At 37.8% G+C, this 6,085-nt stretch overlaps 1 pseudogene; it reads right to left on the minus strand.

The window, feature by feature from the left end:
* Positions 1-1,146: 1,146 nt before the first annotated feature.
* On the minus strand, positions 1,147-4,999 carry LOC127433581 (transcription factor IIIB 50 kDa subunit-like; annotated as a pseudogene).
* Positions 5,000-6,085: the final 1,086 nt, after the last annotated feature.

Raw genomic sequence — 6,085 nt, forward strand, 5'->3', positions numbered from 1 at the left:
TGGAAACCAAGGTCCTGGAGTCTGGAGGAAGGGTGGAGAAGCTCATAGTCCAAGTTGCTTGAAGTCCAGTGTTAAGTTTCCACAGTCTGTGATGATTTGGGGTGCAATGTCATCTGCTGGTGTTGGTCCATTGTGTTTTTTGAAAACCAAAGTCACTGCACCTATTTACCAAGAAATTTTGGAGCACTTCATGCTTCCTTCTGCTGACCAGCTTTTTAAAGATGCTGATTTCATTTTCCAGCAGGATTTGGCACCTGCCCACACTGCCAAAAGCACCAAAAGTTGGTTAAATGACCATGGTGTTGGTGTGCTTGACTGGCCAGCAAACTCACCAGACCTGAACCCCATAGAGAATCTATGGGGTATTGTCAAGAGGAAAATGAGAAACAAGAGACCAAAAAGTGCAGATGAGCTGAAGGCCACTGTCAAAGAAACCTGGGCTTCCATACCACCTCAGCAGTGCCACAAACTGATCACCTCCATGCCACGCTGAATTGAGGCAGTAATTAAAGCAAAAAGGAGCCCCTACCAAGTATTGAGTACATATACAGTAAATGAACATACTTTCCAGAAGGCCAACAATTCACTAAAAATGTTTTTTTTATTGGTCTTATGATGTATTCTAATTTTTTGAGATGGTGAATTGGTGGGTTTTTGTTAAATGTGAGCCAAAACCATCACAATTAAAAGAACCAAAGACTTAAACTACTTCAGTCTGTGTGCATTGAATTTATTTAATACCCGAGTTTCACAATTTGAGTTGAATTACTGAAATAAATGAACTTTTCCACGACATTCTAATTTATTGAGATGCACCTGTATATATAGAGTGTGGCTAGTTGAAGAGTAGTGTATTACTTTTGAAAGCGGTTGCATTTACGATTTCAGCAGGCAGAATATGAAATAAATAATAATAATAAAACTCCATAGATGTATACTGAAAGACAGACCCAAGCCATATCTATGGGCCAGAAAATCATATTCTTCAGAAAAATGTAAAAATCTAGTCTTAATGTTAGAAACTGCTATCTCACTTGTTGCACGAATAGTAATAGTGATGTCTGCCTTATCAAACACACTAATAAAAACCAACATATCTCATAAAAATAAGAAAGCACTCAGACCTTTTAATTATTGTAACTGCCTTTATATTGCATTGTCAGGGTCATATATCTGAAGAACATTTTAATTTGTCTGTTTTTACAGCCTCAAGCAAATAACAGAATTAAATCAGTGCATACTAATAATGCCATCACAAACACAATGGCAGCAGGAACAGATGTGACTTGGCATTATTAAAATCAAGGTCTCCCTGAAATTAACTCTCATGGAATGATACATTCAAAAGGACAATGCACAAGGGAAAATAAATTTGTTTTGTAAATGAAAACAGATGTACACAGGGAATTTAGAGGCTGCAGTTATTCAAAGTCATTTAAGTGAAAAATACACAACACTGACTAAATAATTTGAAGCTTTATTCTCCAGTGAGGAAATAAATGACATTCTGACAAAAGGCACTATTCAAAAATTCAATTCTGTCATCATTTGCTCACCTTCAACCTCAAAAGCTGAATATTTAAAGGACATCCTCGCTGCTTCTTTCCACAATGAAAGTGAATGGAGATTGGAACTGTCAAAAAAGTACCATAATTTATAATAATAATTTTATAATTATATATCACACATTATACATTTGCACATATACAGTGAAATTCTTTTTTTTTCACATATCAGAGTGCAGGGTCAGCCATGATATGGTGCCCCTGCAGCAGATAGGGTCAAGGGCCTTGCTCAAGGGCCCAACAGTGGCATCTTGGCAGTGCTGGGGTTTGAACCCCTGACCAGCAACCCAGAGCCTTAACCGCTGAGCCACCACTGCCCCTAAATAGCTTTAATTCAAATAGATCAGTGATAAAGCTATCATATGGCTTCAAAATACTTCTTGCTCATGAGTCATACGGACTACTTTAATAATCATTTGATGGTGCTTTTTTGTCATTTTAAAGCTTTAAAGCTCCAGTTCCCATTTACTTTCATTATATGGAAAACAGTGGCCAGGATACTATTAAAAAATGCACCTATTGTGTTCCATGAACGAAAGAAAGTCATATGGCTTTTGAACAACACGAGGGTGAGTAAATGACGACAACTATCATTTTTGTGTGAACCTTCCCTCTACAACATCATTATGTTAAACCAGGAATGATGAATCTTAATGTAAACAATACGAATTTAGTTCAAATCTGAACCCATTACGCCTCCTTCAGCTCTTTCTGAGCTTTTAAATACAGTTTGATCTCATCCTGAGATTTAATATACGATTCGATTTCACTGTCCGATATTTCCTCATCTCCAGTCACTTCTAACTGAGGAGTGTCCACTCACTGCTGTTTGTGACTCTTCACACAGTGAGGTAAAAAAAAGTGCCTTTTACTCCAATTGGTTGGTGGTAGTTCACAATCTGAGGTCTCTCTATTCGTGGGGGACTGACAATCATCAGTGGTCATCTACTTGGGATATGTAACTTCTGACTCAGGTGCCTTTGTGGAAGGTGAATCGGGGTGGTTTGAATCTGTTGGGTGTTTTCCAAATGGGTCATTCTCATTGTCTCCCATTTGTGTTTCTGGGAGTTAATTTTTCAGTTGTTCTTCATAGTTTCGAATGGCTCTCATGAGCAATGCTCTGCGGTTCTTCAGGATGTCATCCACCTTGTTTGGCTCCACTTTTCGCCCTCTCAGCCATGGCAGCTCTTGACTCAGTTTACACAAGACCACCTTTAGCTCATTTATCTGCTTCAGGACAGACTCTTTGCTTTTAGACCATGACTGTTCAGGTGCTTTCCCAATCTGGCAGAACGCACAAAAAGAGTATTGAATGCGGGCCTAAAAAAAGAAGAGACTAGATTTGCATTCCCTGTAAGGCAGCAAAAGATATGCGTCACAGTTTTAGGTAAGCTTATGTTTGAGGCTTTGGTTACACATAAATGAAATGCTGCATCAAAGCCACTCAGCATGTGTCTGTCGGCTATGCGCGAGAACGAACACATTATTTAAAGCGTAAAGGTGGCTATAGCAGGTTAAATAGATGCAAGGAGGAAGACCAGTCACAATTCAGTAGGCAAATATTACGAGGACATACATAACTGTTGGTCATTCTGCTTTGACGTCGTGTTGGAAATATCTTAATAACGAGATAACAACTCACAGATTCTGCTATGAGCGATTCATGTCCTTGAACGTCCACGTCTCTATGGCAACACTTATGATGGCAAATGGATCCATGAGTGGCTTTGTTACTTTTTTATTTCCGTCGTGGCCGAAACCATTCATCTGGTGAATATATATAGGCTACAAAAAGATTGATTTGGTGAATATTTACATATAGAGCATGGTAAAGGAGCCAAGACTCAGTTACCATCACTGTTTATGGACTAATATATGATAATTAATGCAAAGAAAAAAAAGACACTTGACATATGAAAGAGCGCCGCATGGTGGTCCCATCACAAAGAGGCTAAAAGTCTATTTCATGTCTCTGTTACACTGTGGTGAAATGAACTTCAAACCTCCACACGATCTGCTACTATCATCTCAGCATTCAAGAACCAGCTGGAAACACAGCTGTTCCGCAAGCACTTGACCAATCCACACTAATTGCACTTACTATTGAACTTAACTTGCACATAACGTACTTCTGTTTCTTTCATCTGTGCTAGCACCTATACTACTGCAGCCACCTTGAGAGCTTGGCAGTACAACACTATAGATGTTGTTGAACTTTGTATGACAAATAGCTTGCTATGTTCCTCATTTGTAAGTCGCTTTGGATAAAATGCTAAATGACTAAATGTAGAAAAAGTCTCCTCATGATTTAGACTTTACATTTTAAATAACACAATTTTTGTACGAACTGCACATTTCTGCTTTTAAATCTTTGGAATGCCTTGCCCCTTAAAGTACATTACTGTAAATGCAATCTTGCTTGTTTTCACAAAATGAGGTATCATGTGTGGTATTTGACCATGTGACCGATGCGGTCGTCGATAGAGCTCAACTAGTTTTCAATCCGGAACATTCCTTTATACGGATTGTTCATTTCCTCACCCTCATGCCATCCCAGATGTGTCTGACTTTCTTCTGCAGAACAAACAAAGATTTTTAGGAGAAAATTTCAGCTCTTTAGGTGAATGGTGACTAAAACTGAAGCTCCAAATGGCAGCAGAAAAGTCATCTACACGACTCCATTGGTTTAATCCATGTCTTCTGAAGCGATCTAATCGATTTTGGGTAAGAACAGACCTAAATATAACTCCTTTTTCACTACATCTTGACACTGCAGTCTCTAGGCACGATCATGATTTTAAGCTCGATTATACTTCCTTGTGCTTGACGCACAGAGCGCTAGATGGTGCTAGGAAGTGTAATCGAGCTTGAAATAATGAATGGCAAGGAGACAGCTGCTGTCAAGATTTATAGTAAAAAAGGACTTATATTTAGGTCTGTTCTCACCTAAAACCAATTCACTGGAGTCTTATGGATTACTTTTATGCCGCCTTTATGTGCTTTTTGGAGCTTCAAAGTTGTGGTCACCATTCACTTGCATTGTACGGACCTACAGAGCAGAGATATTCTTGTAAAAGTCTTTGTGTTCTGCAGAAGTGTTGAGCAGGTTGACTTTGAGTTGATTGGCCTTACCTGCAATCAGATTCCTGCATGGTCTCTTGGTCGTCTCTGTGGAAGCGTGATAAGGCACAGCTAAACAGAGTGAAAGAAACGTGTATCAACCTAAAAGTTTCCAAACAGGGTGCAAACTATCAATCTAAAAAAGTGTAATGTCCAGTGCTGGGTTACCTCTGCTCCGGGTCTCATCGCTCAATGTGGTGGTCAGATGTCCCTCTTCGACCACAGACTCAGTCTTCACACACCCATTGCCTCTTAGAATACAGATCATCCTCCACGACACTGGAAGAGCCACACTCCGAATAATTGCTCGGCATCCCTATAAACCCCGTTCATACAATAGTCTATCATCAGACCCTTACAACTCCAACATGATGCTGGTGAATATTAAGACGAGTAGTGTAAGTGGTGTCTAACAAAACAAGCCAAGACATAAAATAGATACAAACCCTTCTATATTTAGATTTAAAGTATGCAGCAGAGACTCTTATCCAAAAATGTAGTTTACGAAATGAAGACTGTCACGACCAACATACATATACATAAGCTGTTTTGTTTTTTACTAAAAAATTACCTGATTTTGCTGACTTACTGGTGGCAGTTTCTCTTCAGTGGTCGACAAAAAAATAATAATAATGATAGTCAAATTCAAAATGCCTTATTTTTATTTTAGGCAAACGGCTGAAGACTGGTTATCTCATCTCTACTTGCGACATACGCAAGTTTGTTTATAAACCGGCGCGCTTACTGATGACGTCATTAGTCCGGGTAGATACAAAATCATAAAAGCTCCTAATAAATGCAAATTCTCAATAAAGAATCCATGTTTTACAGTATTTAAAAAGGAAATTGTGCCCTATTGTGCTCAATTTTACCCTCGAAGAAGCAAAAAGTTATTCAAATTGTACAGGCATGTTTTTCTTTATAGTCTTTATATAATATTGTATACTTACCCCTAGCAGGCTTAATTTTTAAAATCTATTTACTGTACTGTACTTAACTGTATTGTATTTGACTATTGGTCAATATTTTTTTTTATTTTTTTTTAAAAAGTAGGTAAAAGTTCCTACATTAAAATACAATAAATCCAATTATACAACAAGAAATAGTTAATATCAAACAAAAGCAAACATATCCTTCTGTAAATTTGATGAGCTTACTGTTAGAACAAAAGTAAACATTTTCATTAGTCTGTACTATTTTTAGTCATGGAATCAACTTTAACACTAAATACAATGGGGTCCTAGGACAATGAGTGGACAGATGAACTTTCTCTCTTGTTATATATACACTTCATCATATATTTCCCCTAAGAATACACTTTAGTTAACAGGCTAACATAAACGTACTATACTAAAGTGTAAATTAATTGCCCTAAATCATGATATTAATGTCGCCACAAA

Source organism: Myxocyprinus asiaticus, chromosome 43 (genome assembly GCF_019703515.2).
Source record: "Myxocyprinus asiaticus isolate MX2 ecotype Aquarium Trade chromosome 43, UBuf_Myxa_2, whole genome shotgun sequence".
In the NCBI taxonomy this organism is placed as follows: domain Eukaryota; kingdom Metazoa; phylum Chordata; class Actinopteri; order Cypriniformes; family Catostomidae; genus Myxocyprinus; species Myxocyprinus asiaticus.